At 45.7% G+C, this 15056-nt stretch overlaps 1 protein-coding gene and 1 long non-coding RNA gene across 4 annotated transcripts in view; one reads left to right on the top strand and one right to left on the bottom strand.

Moving 5' to 3' along the window:
- The window catches only part of LOC106815309 (E3 ubiquitin-protein ligase TRIM56-like), a 14090-nt gene extending 10800 nt beyond the window's left edge, over nucleotides 1-3290 (bottom strand). The window contains exon 1 of one of the 3 annotated variants that reach the window (XM_014819753.1): nucleotides 3197-3290. The gene's annotated coding sequence lies outside the window, so the exon portion shown is untranslated. Of the gene's footprint in view, nucleotides 1-1795; nucleotides 2101-3058; nucleotides 3155-3196 lie in introns of those variants that run through there. The other 2 variants (XM_014819755.1, XM_014819754.1) reach the window with 2 other exon arrangements.
- Nucleotides 311-12610, top strand: LOC106815310. Its single transcript, XR_001394730.1, has 3 exons — nucleotides 311-390; nucleotides 6214-6216; nucleotides 12584-12610. It is a non-coding gene; the product is annotated as an uncharacterized LOC106815310 (long non-coding RNA).
- Nucleotides 12611-15056: the final 2446 nt, after the last annotated feature.

The raw sequence follows: 15056 nt of genomic DNA, 5'->3' as shown, positions 1-15056 counted from the left end.
TTTTATCACAAAAGTGAACAATTCAGCTATTTTTTGGACGATAGCAGCTGTACTAAAATGCGAATCTATCTGTTGGTTTCAGAATTATTAGGTAACAAACGACAAATGTATAGCTTAAATTACAAATTACTCATACAGCTTTCAAAACATATATAAACGTTTACAATCAATTTATGCAACTTCCAATCTATTCAAGACCTCTGAAATCACTTACTAACGTTTACAATTTGCCGCCCACTCTGTTGTTTCCGGTCCGTGTGCCAAACGATCAATTCATAGGACTTGCAATCTATTCACTACACTTTCCGAACCAGCCAACTAAAAACCAAACTTCAAATCAATTCATTCTAAAAGTGCCCGGATGCTTCAGCTCAGATGGATACGCTATTGGTACCACGCTGGCAAATCAGCCAATCAGCGCTGGGACAGGAATGAGAAGAATGAGATCGAGGACAAGGAGGACAAGAAGGAGAACGAGAAGGAGGACAAGAATGAGATCGTATTTGAGTGTATGCGTGCGCTTGAATTTGGTATTTCTCATTAGAAAGGGTTAGAACTTATTGCAATTGTTAATTTCAGAAACTAGAATCTTTTCTGAATCCGACAGTGTAAACGGCTCGTTCGAGGTGCGTTGCTGGTGCGGCCGGGAAATTTTCAGAAAGAAAGCCTATTTTTTGTGCAAATTCACATTGCAAATTGGCCATTTCGAGTGTGTGCTGGGAAAATGTTGTTTACAAGAAAAATTATGGTATGGAGGAATTTTTTTGGTAATAACATATATGGTGTCACTTGCGACTTGGATTCAGAGGATGGCATTCTTATTTGTAAAAAAAACTTCTGCTGATTTATGGGAATTTTTTCGTAAGTATGGCCGCCTATTATATTAAGTACAACAAGTTATTATATGTTAATTACAACTTTAGAGAGTAACGGACCTGAGAAACATTGAACAGATTAACATTCCGAGTCATAACTGTCGGATTTCCATTGTAGGCGGATGGTCTAAACCAGTAGTTCTTAACCTTTTTTGAGTCATGGACCCCTTTGAGAATCTGGTGAAAGCTACGGACTCCTCACTAGAAAAATGCACATAAGCACATAAACACACAATTTTATGCGCCTGGTTCAAGGACCTCCTGAAGCCCATGCATCCACGGACCCCCCAAATGGTCCATGGACCACAGGTTAAGAACCCCTGGTCTAAACACTAGGTGGTGTAAGCAGCAAGAGGGAATATCACTGTGTACGGGTACATTGCTCTCACTTCAGTACGAGCGGATATATCCCGCTGACTAAGATGGAACAAGAATCTGTACGGCTCTACTCTGCACCGCGAAAAGATCATTAGCGACGTTACTACGTGGAAAATTAAAAGCAGGCGACATCGAGCTAGGATAACTTCACATCGTCGTCGTGTTCTGTTTCTCGGTAAGAGCTGGAATGTGTTTTTTTTTCGCGGGAGTTCTGCGCCTTAGGGTAAATTGATAAAGAGTTCGTTGCTACGGCTGGCTTTTACTCACGGACCACATAGCGGGTCAGTGCTTCAGCATCCCACCCGAACTCAGCAGCGTCTGCCTATTAATAGATGATGTCACATGCCATGTACAGCTGGCAGAGTTTACTACGAGCGACCCGCCGCGATTCCTGGCGCTTCCGTTAGTAGAAATGCGATATTACTGTGGGTGGCAATTAAGAAATACGGCCCAAAATTTGTCCCATATAGATAGTGCCGTTAAGAGTGTAGACCCGGTGAACGACCAAAAGAACAAACATTAAAATTGAAAAAATCGTTTACCGTACATCTTGAAAAGACCTTATGCAAATCCGGAGTCCATGAGAACTCGGCAAGTATACACACGGTGGCTGCGTCAGAACGCAGCGCGAACCACTTTTCAGCGAGCGTTAAAAATATAAAAAAACAGCATTGTAAATATAAATACTTTCGCATTCCCGCATACTAAGAAAACAGATCGGGCTATGAAAACGTTTCTGAACAATTAGGAGAAGGAGAGAAAATTAAATACTGACAAAACGAGACATGGTTTAGAATTGAAGAGAGAGAGATAGGATGGGAGAAAGAGACACAGATAAGGAAGCACGCCCCTCCGTCCCATGCACACAGACAGACAAACAGACAGATAGACAGTCATACAGACAGACAGACAGACAGACAGACAGACAGACAGACAGACAGACAGACAGATAGACAGACACAGACAGACAGACAGACAGACAGACAGACAGACAGACAGACAGACCAGAAGACAGACAGACAGACAGACAGACAGACAGACAGACAGACAGACAGACAGACAGACAGACAGACAAACAAACAGACAGACAGACGGATAGACGGATGGACGGACAGTCAGACAAACAGAGAGCGAGGGCAAGGAAGGCAGATCGAGAGGGGGCGGAGAAATGCTGGATCGGATGCGTCATAAACGGAGCCTGAAGAAATCCTGTTGAATAATCCAGCGGGAAAGAGAACAGCAGACGCCGTGTCGGGTTTCCCGGCCCGCCGCGAGCCAGTAATAGCCGCTCGCTGCGATGCGGACCTTCCCGTACCGCCTCTTCGGCCCCGCTGCCGAGCTCCGAAATTCAACACTGCCTGCACCGACTCGGTGCCATGGTTCACGATCTCTCCGAGTACGTAAACGAAGTCTTCTTACGAATCCTCGCGTTGATCTCCACGCGAAGATTTGTCATCGGACCCGCGTCTAGATCGAAAAACCACGTAATCGTGTCTTCTTCATCGGCCGTTGAGAATTCGGCTATTTATGTCCCGTTTTCTGGTGTTGGTATCTTGTGGGTCACATGATCCATTTCGGTCGACGTGTGGGAACCATTGTTTGAATCTCGTGATGAACAAAAGATTTTTTCGACTTGACATGTCGCAATTCGCAAAATCACGACTTCATTTCATTCTGTTGCACAAATCACGACTTCATTTCATTCTTTCGCACAAATCCCGACTTGGAGACGTATATGTCGTTGGACTGCCACCAGAGTTGTCCTGTATCCGTCCGCGGAGACTCGTACAGCACTATCAACTTACCATGCGAAATCACACAACCGGCGTCCTACAACATGAACGTGATGTCAAACAAATTCAGATAATATTATGAGAGACGGATCACCATGCATCCTGCACGATATTTTACCATCTCGGTATAGCACTCGCAGCGGCACTTACCAGGACGAATTCCCGATGCCGGTTACTCCGTGAGCATGGGCTATACTGAGAGGTCGGGGCGGGCCGCGGGTCTGAACAGGCAGCAGCTACTTACTCATGTATCCCGCCTCCGTCAGAGATGAATCCTGCTATCGGCGCGTACGTACTGCTATACCAGCTGTGCTCGCGCCTGCCGCGGCGTATATAAATAACAGACTGCGTAAGAACTGCGCATATGCTATACATATACGACGCATAGCGGATACATATACGAGCGAGCGGCTCGTGTGTTATTGTTAACGCGAAGCATCGCCTACCATCGTTACGACCGTATTTTGTCTCTCTGTTTTATTGCATCAACCCGACGTCGTCGCGCATAATTTGAAACTAACCCAAAGATAAATACTAGGGCGTATATACCCCACTAATTTAGAAATGCGTACCTGTACGCACGCTTCGTTAGTCGAACGCATCATCGATCTTTGATCGATCTTCGCGTAAATATGTGCGGAACGCCGCGGAGTAATCGTCGTTCAATCGCGCGCACAGCTCGGCTCGCACGTGCGACGTTGCCGCGTCGCCTCGCTTTTTGCCGGAAAGTACATTACTAAATCCCCGCTCGATACGACTTCCGGCAGAACTGCGAGCGGATGCTTCGGTCCTGAACGCGTCCGATCAATATCGCAACAGGAAGCGGGGTTCTTGGATTGCCTCGAAAAAGTTGGTAGTGATATACAAATACGACTGCGTGTTGTGCAATATGAAGCCCTCCCTGTGAATTAGAGCATGAAATGTTGCGCGAGGTAGTCCCGACTATCTATAGGTATCCCCCTATATATAAGTAGTTCTATATAAAAGATATAGATATAGACATAGATATAGACACGTCTACACCACAAACACAAGTCAGTATCCAAATATAATCGCTCGCAGCCATTCACGCAATTCCGTTTTCAAGACGGGAAATTGTAGACATCACATGGGATAGAATCTGGTGTACGAGCTCAAAGACACCGGAATGCTCATCGCGAAGACGCATTAACCGACCCAGGAACTCATTCTTTGTACGCATACGCACTCATCGTACACGCGCACGCAAATACTCATTTAACTTGCCAGGTCTCATCGCGGCACATATATATTAGAGGAGCAGTAACAAGTCGTCTAAACAATAAGCTAGCCGAATAAACATGCTCCCGAAATTCTACGAAGCCAAGGATGCCAGCGAAGCGAGCGACGGCAGAACATTGTGTGGACGCGCACGACAGCGTGACGACAAATGCCAGGTGTCTGCACAGACGAGCCCAGTGAGAGCGAGACGGCGCTTTTACCGTCCGACGCATCTAATAGCCGCCGCCATCGACAAGATAGAGCGGAACACGTCGCCAGATCGGCTGACAGCGACGTATGTCCGATGAAATGGTAGATATACGGACAGCGGCCCAACCAGAGGGCCCGTTCTCTAGAATGAAAAGATGTTTGATTGCTCCCCCCGCCACCCACGAGCGCGAATCGGATGAGATGAGCACCGAGTAGCCAGCATGGAAAGTGCCGTACACTGTGCCGTCTGCAAAGCAGTGTCTGCGGATCTAAGAATAGTATATGTACAGGTAAAATGAGAAAGAACACGCCGCACCGTCATATACACAGCATAAGTGTGATCTGCGTTCTTGTCCTTCACGCGCACGAAAAAGAACGGTAATTGCTTAGACCTATTATATGACGCGCACTGTTCTCTTTCTAATAGAAGAGTATCGTATGCGCTTCGCGAAGCTCATTAACATAATTTAGTTGACGATTGATCCATGTATTGCCGCACGGCATCGTAACCTTGTGGTTATCGCATATGGTCGAGCCCTAGCGCGTCTGTAGATAGTTGAATGTAGAGAGCCCGTACTCGAGTCCTGTTCGAGTGACAGTTCGAGTCACGCGTATTTGAAACGCAGTCGATGCACACAATGGTAATCGGAACGGGTTTGGCGAGAGTGAAAAGTACTCGATGAATAGACCTAGCTTGGCAGTTGTCTATGGAGAGCCAGTCACGATCGAGGCGGAGATTGCTCCGATTAAGTCCTCTGCTACGGGTGCGCGTACGAGCTCTGCGTGCTCCCAAAGGTATCCAGTCTTTACACTGATTCAAGGGTTTCTAGCATCCGGCACTGCCATCATTCCTCCGTTATAGTCTGGTCACATTTCCATCACGAAACCGCCATCTTGTGCGAGCGAGCGAGGCGGCTCCACCTTGCGTCTAGTCGCGCGTGTTTTCACGTCCTCAGTCCGTTAGTCACTCCTTGTTCGCTAATGTTATTCTAGCAACCGCACGAGGGGTCGATATGTGATAGGTGATGAACGTAATTCACGCTTTCTATCGCACGCGACGTGCGCGGCAGATACGCGCACCAGGTGGGTATACTACGCCAGAATTAAACTTACTAACCTAACACTGAGATGACCGCACTGCGGTAGCGTGTCGTGGCAGGTGCGATCGGCGCGTGCGTGCACCCTACGCATGAGAAGACGCTCACGTCACCCAATAGTGCGTGCGCGTTGCACAGAACGCACAAAGGTGCGAAGAGCGCGTTAGAATTGAAAGAACGTACGTCAATGTGAAAGTTGTTCCGGCGCGGAGCTCACGGGGAAAAAAGTTAGTTAGATGTCTCTCGTGTCTTCTTTTCGATTAATCCTCTGTTGTTCGCAAATGTTCTTGCTGCAGCCGCCATTCACGCCGGGTGAAATGTGAAGAGTGGACGAAAGTTAATCACGCTTTCCATTTCGCACGCTGCGCACGGCATAAATACCGATTTACGTTTTTCTCAGCTATTTATTTGCTGCCCTACGCTATATTAACTCGTTTGTGGTTACTGTCAAACGGAGTGTCTAATGTAATAATAAGGTATTGTCAAGGCAAGATTCGCTTTTAGATCTGGTGCGATGCTGTAAGCGGGTGTTTATAGTTTATCTCACGAGAGATGGCGCTAGTGAGTGTACCGGCAATGAGACCAATCGTGTATATCCACTTCTGCAGATGACAGTTCCAGGAAGTGCACAAACAATAGCCGAAAAGGGCGCGAACAAAGAGGAGATCACGTCCGGAGGTTTACTGTGGAGAGCAGTCTGTGTTTATAGAATGTGTGCGGGCGATATCAAATCGTGGCATGTGCATTACTTGTAATAGTGTTCGGCAGATGTCGTGGATCATTCAATGCGAGATCTTCAATAAGTGCGCGTAACAGTACTAGCAGAGTAGTGGTGGCCGGAAGTGTATACGCTGTAGGGAGGTAGAATAGGTACGTTTACCAAGGCGTGCTTGAAATATTCAAGACTGAGACATCCATGAATCATAGGCTAGACTAATGGTGTATTAGTATTACTATTAGTGTTTCATATATCTGATGCTGTATAGGCGCGCTAATCCTGAGGGGGTAAATAATATAGCTGGCGTATGTTGTTAGCTGAAAGCTGCTGTATACGTGGAGGGGGTAAGTACATAATTGGAGAGTGGGGGGAGGGGGTAGCTGGTGCGTGTGTTTTGTGTACTGATGGCGTGTATACTGAGGGGGCATAGTAATATATGCTGGTCGTATGTTGTTAGCGAGCAGGCTGTATATGAGGGGAATAATAATAGCTGGCGTATGTTGCGTTAGGCGATGGCTGTATAACTGATGTAGTAGATAATAATATGCTGGGCGTGTGCGGTGAGTGTGCGCAGTACACAATCGGAGAGTTGTGATGAGGCTAAACTCCGTTACTACAGCAAGGCTAAGTTGACAACGTCGCGGGGTTTTTCGGCTCAACAAAGTGGCATCACCCCGCGAACCGAGCTTTCGCATCATTTGTACAGCCAGGGGCCCCACCAAAAGTGACACTCCTCGTTAGAGCGTCTATACAGATAAGCGAAGTGATCTGTTATTTCGAACTTATTATGTCATGTATCAAGCAACTGGCGTTCAAAATCGCACGTAGTGATTATAGTCTCGCGTGTTTACGGTGCATGATGGTCTTGCGCGTCGAAATCGCGCGCGGATGATGACACGAGTCGGGCTCGGTGCGAAGCGTGTTGCTGTGCTGTAGTGTTGGTTAAATGTGTTAATTGCTTGTTTTAGCACGCATTAAACCTAATAAATATTAAACCTTACTTCGCATAATTATTTACTATATTACTTCTCACTTCGTGACCGCGCACCCCATCCCTTCCGTATATCTCATTCGTGACCGAATCCTCCCCCTTTCCCGTGGCGCTGCGCGTGTTTGGCGCTCTGCCTCGTCGCGATCACTTGTAGACAAACTGCGTAAAAGGACGAGGGTGTTAACTGCCGGCTGGTGCAGGGGCGACAGACCCAGACGGCGCCACCGGACCTATACGGTTACGGGCCAATGGTATGCTGGCAAGTCAAGTCAACGGACAGCCAGGGAAGAGAAACGACGTTACAGGTGGTCGCGGTGAAACCGAGGATGTGGAACGCGTGGGTTAGTTGCGGGACAGTGGGCGCGGCGCGCCAGATCGAAGGCGGCCATCTCTTGGGCGTGGCAGCGCCTTCGTGCGGGGTGTCCGCGCAATGAACCCAGCCCTCGCTCATAATACGCAATAATCAGCAATATTACGCAATACCACGAGCAGATAGATCGCACGACCCTGCCTCCCGGCGAAGCTCACGGAGTTAGTTCAGCTTCGCCCTTCCTCGGCGAAACCTTCGTCAATCGCATCGTGGGAGATGATTTCTTATCCGCGAGCAGCCTCACTCCGGCGAGCTCACGAGGCGTCAGTTCCAGCTTCGACCTTCCATTTTGGCGAAACTCTTCGCCTCACCGCCGGAGTTCTATCGCCGCCCCTCAACTCGCAGGCCGAGTACACTGGAGTTAGGTTCATCGCGCCATACGCCCTCCCTAACCGTGCGCGAAGGGAACATATTTGCGAGGAACCACTCGCGTGCGGAGTAATTTATAATCTCAGCTGGCCCTGCCGCGATGCCGCCCGGGCAGTCGTATCATCCACGGATACTCGGGGATACCGAAAGGTGACTAGCCAGACCGCGATTACGTGGAGAGGCTAGCCAGCAAAGAGAAAAACAAGCCTATAGCTCACACGTGACAACCGAGAGCATAAAAAGAAAGCCAGTGCATAAGAAATACTATCCGGGAGCGCACGACACGAGCCGCGTAGAACAGAACTCTAGCAAGGAGTCCGCAATCGGAGATGGTCAGGCGCATCGATAACTCAGAGGAGAGCGGCGCAGAGCCACGCATTGGCCCACGACGTTACTCACCGAGACCGAGCAGCGATTCCGACGAAAAGGTAGACGGCAACATTCGGCACGACGGGCAATGGTTACCTATAGAAGCCTGACCAGAAGGCCACGGGAACGAGATCCGCCTAAAGAAGGAGAAGCGCCGAATGGCCGCCGCGGAAAAACCAGCAAGAGACGCCAATCCAGCAGAAAGGAATCGAGTCGAGAGGAGCCGAGACACAGACCACAGAAGACTACACTACGCGGAGAGAAATCGTCCCGAGGGCGAAAGCGCAAAGAGCAATAATTACCGTGAGACGAGAGACGGGACGGCCGAGACACTAGTATATATCACGAAGGACAGGAAAGGCGACAACACATGACAGTAACACCGAGGAGCGCTGAGACACCGTCGCCGAGGAGACAGTGAAGATGCGGTGAGACCTAAAGACGGAATACAGGAGAGCATGACGAGCACACGAGACACACAAGGTACGCGAAAGCAAAGTGAACGGTATATAGGCCGAGAGCGAAAGGAACGGCCGAAGAACCCACCGGACTCTAAAAGGCCGATATCAGACCGACGGAGGACGAGGAGAAGAGTCCGCGGAATCGGTAAGACGAAGACAAAGAGTCATCGCTACGGGCGGGTGGACACGAGTAAGACCTGGCGGACGGACGCAGAATAGCCGAAGGAGACCGCCTCGTCTGAAGCCGCGGACGAAACGACCGAAGGAAGCATGTACGCTATGGAACCGCGAACAGCCGCGACCACAACCAGCATGGAATCCAGCTAGGCCCGTGGAGCGGGCAGCAGGGAGACGCTCACTCTTCAGGCTGATTCCGCGATTTTCAACGAAAACACGTTGACCCGGAACGTCATACGATGCCTTGGCCGAGGCTCGATCAACGAAGAGAAAGATTGCTGACTGGGATGTCTACTTTGAACGAACGGACTTCCAGCGAGGGATATCCTGTACCGAAAGTGGACCCCGAAAGCGAACTCAGCGTAACGATTAATGCAGCAGTAGCACCCGCTTTGTGATGCGCCGAAAGAGCATAGAGTTGCTGCACTGCCAGGGAGGATGGCAGGACATCTCAGAGTCTGAAGACCATCAAAAACACTCGCCAGAACCGATTCAACTTCGCCAGGCTCTACGTGGAGAGCAATGCGCGAGGTGCCGCAAAGTGCGATACTATGCGCACATGCCCAAAAACGGACGAAAGACGCCCGAAGAGAACCGCGATCGATTTTCTGGAAAACCACATACCGACCGACGACGCAACAACTACATACAATCCGCCTCCGGTCGTGCCCGAGCGGAGAGTTATTACTCAGTCGAGAGGAACATCAGTATCGAATGCTGTTCACGCGCGTTGGCCTGCAGCTGAATCACCCACAATCATGCCAGCAACTACACACAGCTGACGCGCGTTACCCCTCCCCACTAAACACCAGGCATACCGCTCCGACGTGTAATTCCCGACCACGAAGTTTATAGGGCCTGTAAATCTTCCCGAGACTGTCCATCTGTCAACCGACGAGAAGGCCTCCGATGCGTACAATGCACTCACAGACCGTTGTAACGCGGGACAAAAACCAATCCGCGACAAGCTCTCTCACTAGAACGCCGGTATGTGCCACTGCATTGAATGCTGTGTAATAGTATTGCGAGTCCGGGAGTCACGATGAGAACACAAGTCCAAGTACGTGGCAAGAGTGGACTATAGCGTGGGCCTATATCACAAATAACCGGAGCCGACACAAGTCCCCACAAGAGACAAGTAGAGCACATGTGGCGAGAGCGTTAACTATCGCCACGATACGAAAACCACTTATAAGCAAATGGACGTAGGTGAATTCTAGACTAGAAACACGAGCCCGTTAGTAACTCGGACTTGGACGTTCCATCTCACTTCTATAATTTGCTTGGTGCTTGCGATCTCGCTCTGTAATTCTGCAGCGTATTCGAACTATCCATGTTGCAGGATCCAGAGCGACACTAGGAGATGCACATCCCGAACTTGATGATGTTTCGGCCGAGAAATTGGAATGCCAGCAGATCTGCTAATCTTAATTGGTCAACGAACGACAAATCCCTACCACACATGAACGACACTGGAAGATGTATGCCAGGAACCTGCGTGGAGAATCATATGCTAAGAGCCACTCCCACCTTCTAACACAAAATGCGGATTATAATAACATATTTCATAATAACACCAATTCTTAAATCCATTTAAAGCATTTCAAATGCAATGAAAGTTAATTACAAACAACAAAGTTGAGCGCTTTAGTTATTATCGCTTCTCAGCACAAGGATATCAATATATGGTTACAAGGGTACATGGTATCTACAACATAAATTCCAGAAGCAGAGAGTAGAGCAAAATCATATTATAATATTCCACACGTGAGCACAAAGATTAACTCTCAATTACGGATGTTTCCGAAGGACACAAAGTCCCGTATATGAGATGGATATCACATATCCGCTGTCGAGCTATGCGAGGAGCCAGATGTATTCATAATACATGTAGCTAGACGATCATACAAATATCGACTGCGAGCGTGTTTGGTAGTGCCGATATAGTCTAGAAGTCCCTGACGAAAGGGAGACCCATCACCTGTAGAACACACTTAGACCCGCGCTCGCGACTTGAGAATAATGTATTGCGCTCGCGAAGAGCGCGATAGTTGCGCAAGCTAAACCTCCATAGGCGTCAACTACCCCCTAAGGGGGTGTAGGAGTAATGAATATCTATGTATAAAACGATGACTCAGATAATACGGACACTAATCAAGTAAAGAATAAGGAGGACGAAGAAACGACACTCAGCGCATATTAAAATAGATAGAGAGTCTGAGCGATAGAATATAAATATCTCCCTAGAGAAGCAATTCGAAAATGAATTGAGAGATGAGAGAGAGGAGAGAACCCCGACCTATACACGGCGCGGTTAAACTACCGTTCCAAAAATCATTTCCAACACGAACATCGTAGAAAAAAGAGGAGGAAGATTCTACGACCGGAGAGGGACGCAACAGAAGAAAATTGCTTACCAAGGGCAAGCGAAGAAGTATGAGAAGCATAGAAGGTATAATACTCCGACGAGAACACTGAAGTGTGCTTATCTCACGAGAGAGAGAAGCGATGTAACTATCCTCTCGTAGAGAATAAGTACGAAAGTTGAACAGTAAATGTATAAACCAAGAAGAAATTCGGATAACCTGAGTTGGCATGACACTAGCTACTCAGCATGAGTTGATTTAACTATAAGCGCTACGCAGGCGGAGTTACCGATTAAGAAGAACTGATATCGCCGAGACAGCGATCCGAAGCTATGCTCCCTGAACGGAGACGGAAAGCCGCGAGGAAACGATGGAAAAACGGCGATATGATATGATCGGACAGAAGAAGGATCATAATGTGCAGACACCGAGATAAAGGAGCCGAAGAGTAGGCAAGACCTAATTCTATCATCTATCACCTTCACTTGGCCACATATTATGAACCGGAGATCCAGCACAAACTTATCCAAATATAAATATGCCCTGAAGTACAAATTCCTTTACATCATTGTAAAAATTCATTTTCTAAATGTACAATTTATTTTCAAACAACAAACCAATTTACTAACTTGCAATTTAATTGGCGAACATGTTACATAAACTCACAAATGTTAAATCTTGTTCATGACCCTAACAATAAAAATTATAAGTTTTAAATTAATTTACAGAACAACGAATCAGTTCACTAAGTTTTAAACATAATTTATTACGTTTAACATTAATCACCAGAAATGCGAATCTATCTATTGGTTTCAGAATTATTAGGGTAAAACACGACAATGTATAGCTTAAATTACAAATTACTCATACAGCTTTCAAAACATATATAAACGTTTACAATCAAAGAGCTCATTTAACAATCAATTTATGCAACTTCTCTATTCAAGACCTCTTGAAATTCACTTACTAACGTTTACAATTTGCCGCCCACCTGTTGTTTCCGGTCGCGTGTGCAAACTATTCAGGAAACTTCGAATCAATTCATAGCACTTGCAATCTATTCATCTACACTTTCCGAACCAGCCAACTACACACTAAACTTCAAATCAATTCATTCTAAAAGTGCCCGGATGCTTCAGCTCGGATGGATACGCTATTGGAGCTTTCGAGGATCCGATTTTTATCACCCTGCGGGAAGCGTGGTACTGGTTACTTTGGTAGTAAATAGAATTTCGTATTTATTTAGCATTATATTTTAGTGAAACGCTTCAAGTGCCTGTGGTCTACAGCAGCTGCTGTAAACAAACACATCTTTCCCGCAAACGTGATTTTTTTCCCTAGGATAATCAAGAACATAGGGCTCTAGTAAGCGCTGCCATTTGTTGATACAAATCACGTGCCTCAAACTCTTGTTTTATGGTGCATTGTGACCCTAACCCTAACCCTATTAAAAAAAAAAATTTAATTGTTGTAAAATAATTGTTGTTATTAAAATTGTTGTAAATAAATCATGTAAACATTTGCGTTAATTGGAAAAAATAGTTAAATGAAATAAAAATACAGAAAACAGGAAAATAATTTAAAAAAAGATGGGATTAGATCCAACGACCTTTAAGCCCTGACGTTAGTGCTCTACGCGGTCGGCTATTCAGGATTAATAGGATTATTAATTATGGATGGGCCATGAATATTACCACACTGTGACGTCATTGAGCGACGAAACAAGCTCAACTAATGGCAGCGCTCACTAGAGCCCTATTTACTTAATTATCCTAGAAAATAAAATCACGCCTGCGGGAAAGATGTGTTTGTTTACAGCAGCTGCTGTAGACCACAGGCACTTGGAGCGCTTCAATAAAATATAATGCTAAATAAATACGAAATATATTTACTACCAAAGTAACCAGTACCACGCTTCCCGCAGGGTGGTAAAAATCCTCGAATCCTCGGATCCTCGAAAGCGCCAATAGGAGTACGACACAGGGGAGAGATTCCACACAGCAATGGCGGCCAGAATCGTCGCAGCCGGCTGAAAGGTGCGATATGATATGTTTACTAGGCACCCCTAATTTTAGCTCTAGGTTGCGAATCGGGGCTCAGCCGGGTGCGAATCGTCGCTCAATGACGTCACGTCCGTACGGACTCAAACTCTCAAACTCCTGTTTTAAGGTGCATTGTGACCCTAACCCTAACCCTAACCCTAACCCTAACCCTAAACCTAACCCTAACTCTAAAAAATCATTAGAATTTTTTTTTAGAAAACCTTATTAGAAAAATTGACGTCATTTCCGGCCGCCAATTCCACTGTGGAATCTCTCCCCTGTGCAAAATCCGCCAATAGGTACCAGCATGGAAATCATTCTCCATAGGCGGCCATACTTAGCGAAAAAAATTCCCATAAATAGCAGAATTTTTTTTTTACAAATAAGAATGCCATCCTCTGAATCCAAGTCGCAAGTGACACAATATATGTTATTACCAAAAAAATTCCTCCATACCCATAATTTTTCTTGTAAACAACATTTTCCCAGCAGACACTCGAAATGGCCAATTTGCAATGTGAGTTTGCAACAAAAAAGTAGGCTTTCTTTCTGAAAATTTCCGGCGCACCAGCAACGCACCTCGAACGAGCCGTTTACACTGTCGATTCAGAAAAGATCTTGTTTTCTGAAATTAACAATTGCAATAAGTTCTAACCTTCTAATGAGAAATACAACATTCAAGCGCACGCATACACTCAAATACGATATCTCATTCTTACCCTGTCCCAGCGCTGATTGGCTGATTGCCAGCGTGGTACCACTAGCGTATCCATCCGAGCTGAAGCACCGGCACTTTTATAATGAATTGATTTGAAGTTAGTTGTGAGTTGGCTGGTTCGGAAAGTGTAGTGCATAGATTGCAAGTCCTATGAATTGATTCGAAGTTCCTGATAGTTTCGCACACGACCAGAAACAACAGAGTGGGCGCAATATTGTAAGCGTTAGTAAGTGATTTCAGAGGTCTTGAATAGATTCGAAGTGTGCAATAAATTGGATTGTGTTAAATGAGCTCTTTGATTGTAAACGTTTATAATGTTTTGAAAGCTGTATGAGTAGATTTGTAATTAAGCTATACATTTGTCGTTGTTACCTAATAATTCTGAAACCACAGATAGATTCGCCTTTCGGTAATTAAATGTTAAACGAATAATTAATTCAAACTAGTGAACTGATTCGTTATTCTGTAAATTAATTTGAACATTTGTGAGTTATGTAACATGTTCTCAATAGTCAATTACAATGCAAGTTAGTAAATTGGTTTTGTTGTTTGAAAATAAATTGTACATTAGAAAATAAATTTTTACAATGATGTAAGGAATTTGTACTCCAGGCAATTATTTTGGAAAGTTGTGAATTAATTTCAAGTAAATAAATTGATTTGTTATTCGTGAATTGATTTTAAATTTTGAATTTAATTTCTCGAACATATAAAGTAAATTTGTATTTTTATTAATTAATTGAAATGTTTAAATTGATTAAAATTGTGTATTTGAAATGTTTGAAAATGATTTTGGAAGGGGATGGCTTTCCAAATATATCTATGTCTATATCTATATCTATATTTATATCTATGTCTATGTCTATATCTATATCTATATCTA

The sequence above is a fragment of the Priapulus caudatus genome, unplaced genomic scaffold (genome assembly GCF_000485595.1).
Source record: "Priapulus caudatus unplaced genomic scaffold, Priapulus_caudatus-5.0.1 Scaffold1087, whole genome shotgun sequence".
Lineage (NCBI taxonomy): Eukaryota > Metazoa > Priapulida > Priapulimorpha > Priapulimorphida > Priapulidae > Priapulus > Priapulus caudatus.
The sequence above is the reverse complement of the archived record's forward strand: the minus strand, read 5'-3'. Positions and strand labels throughout refer to the sequence as shown.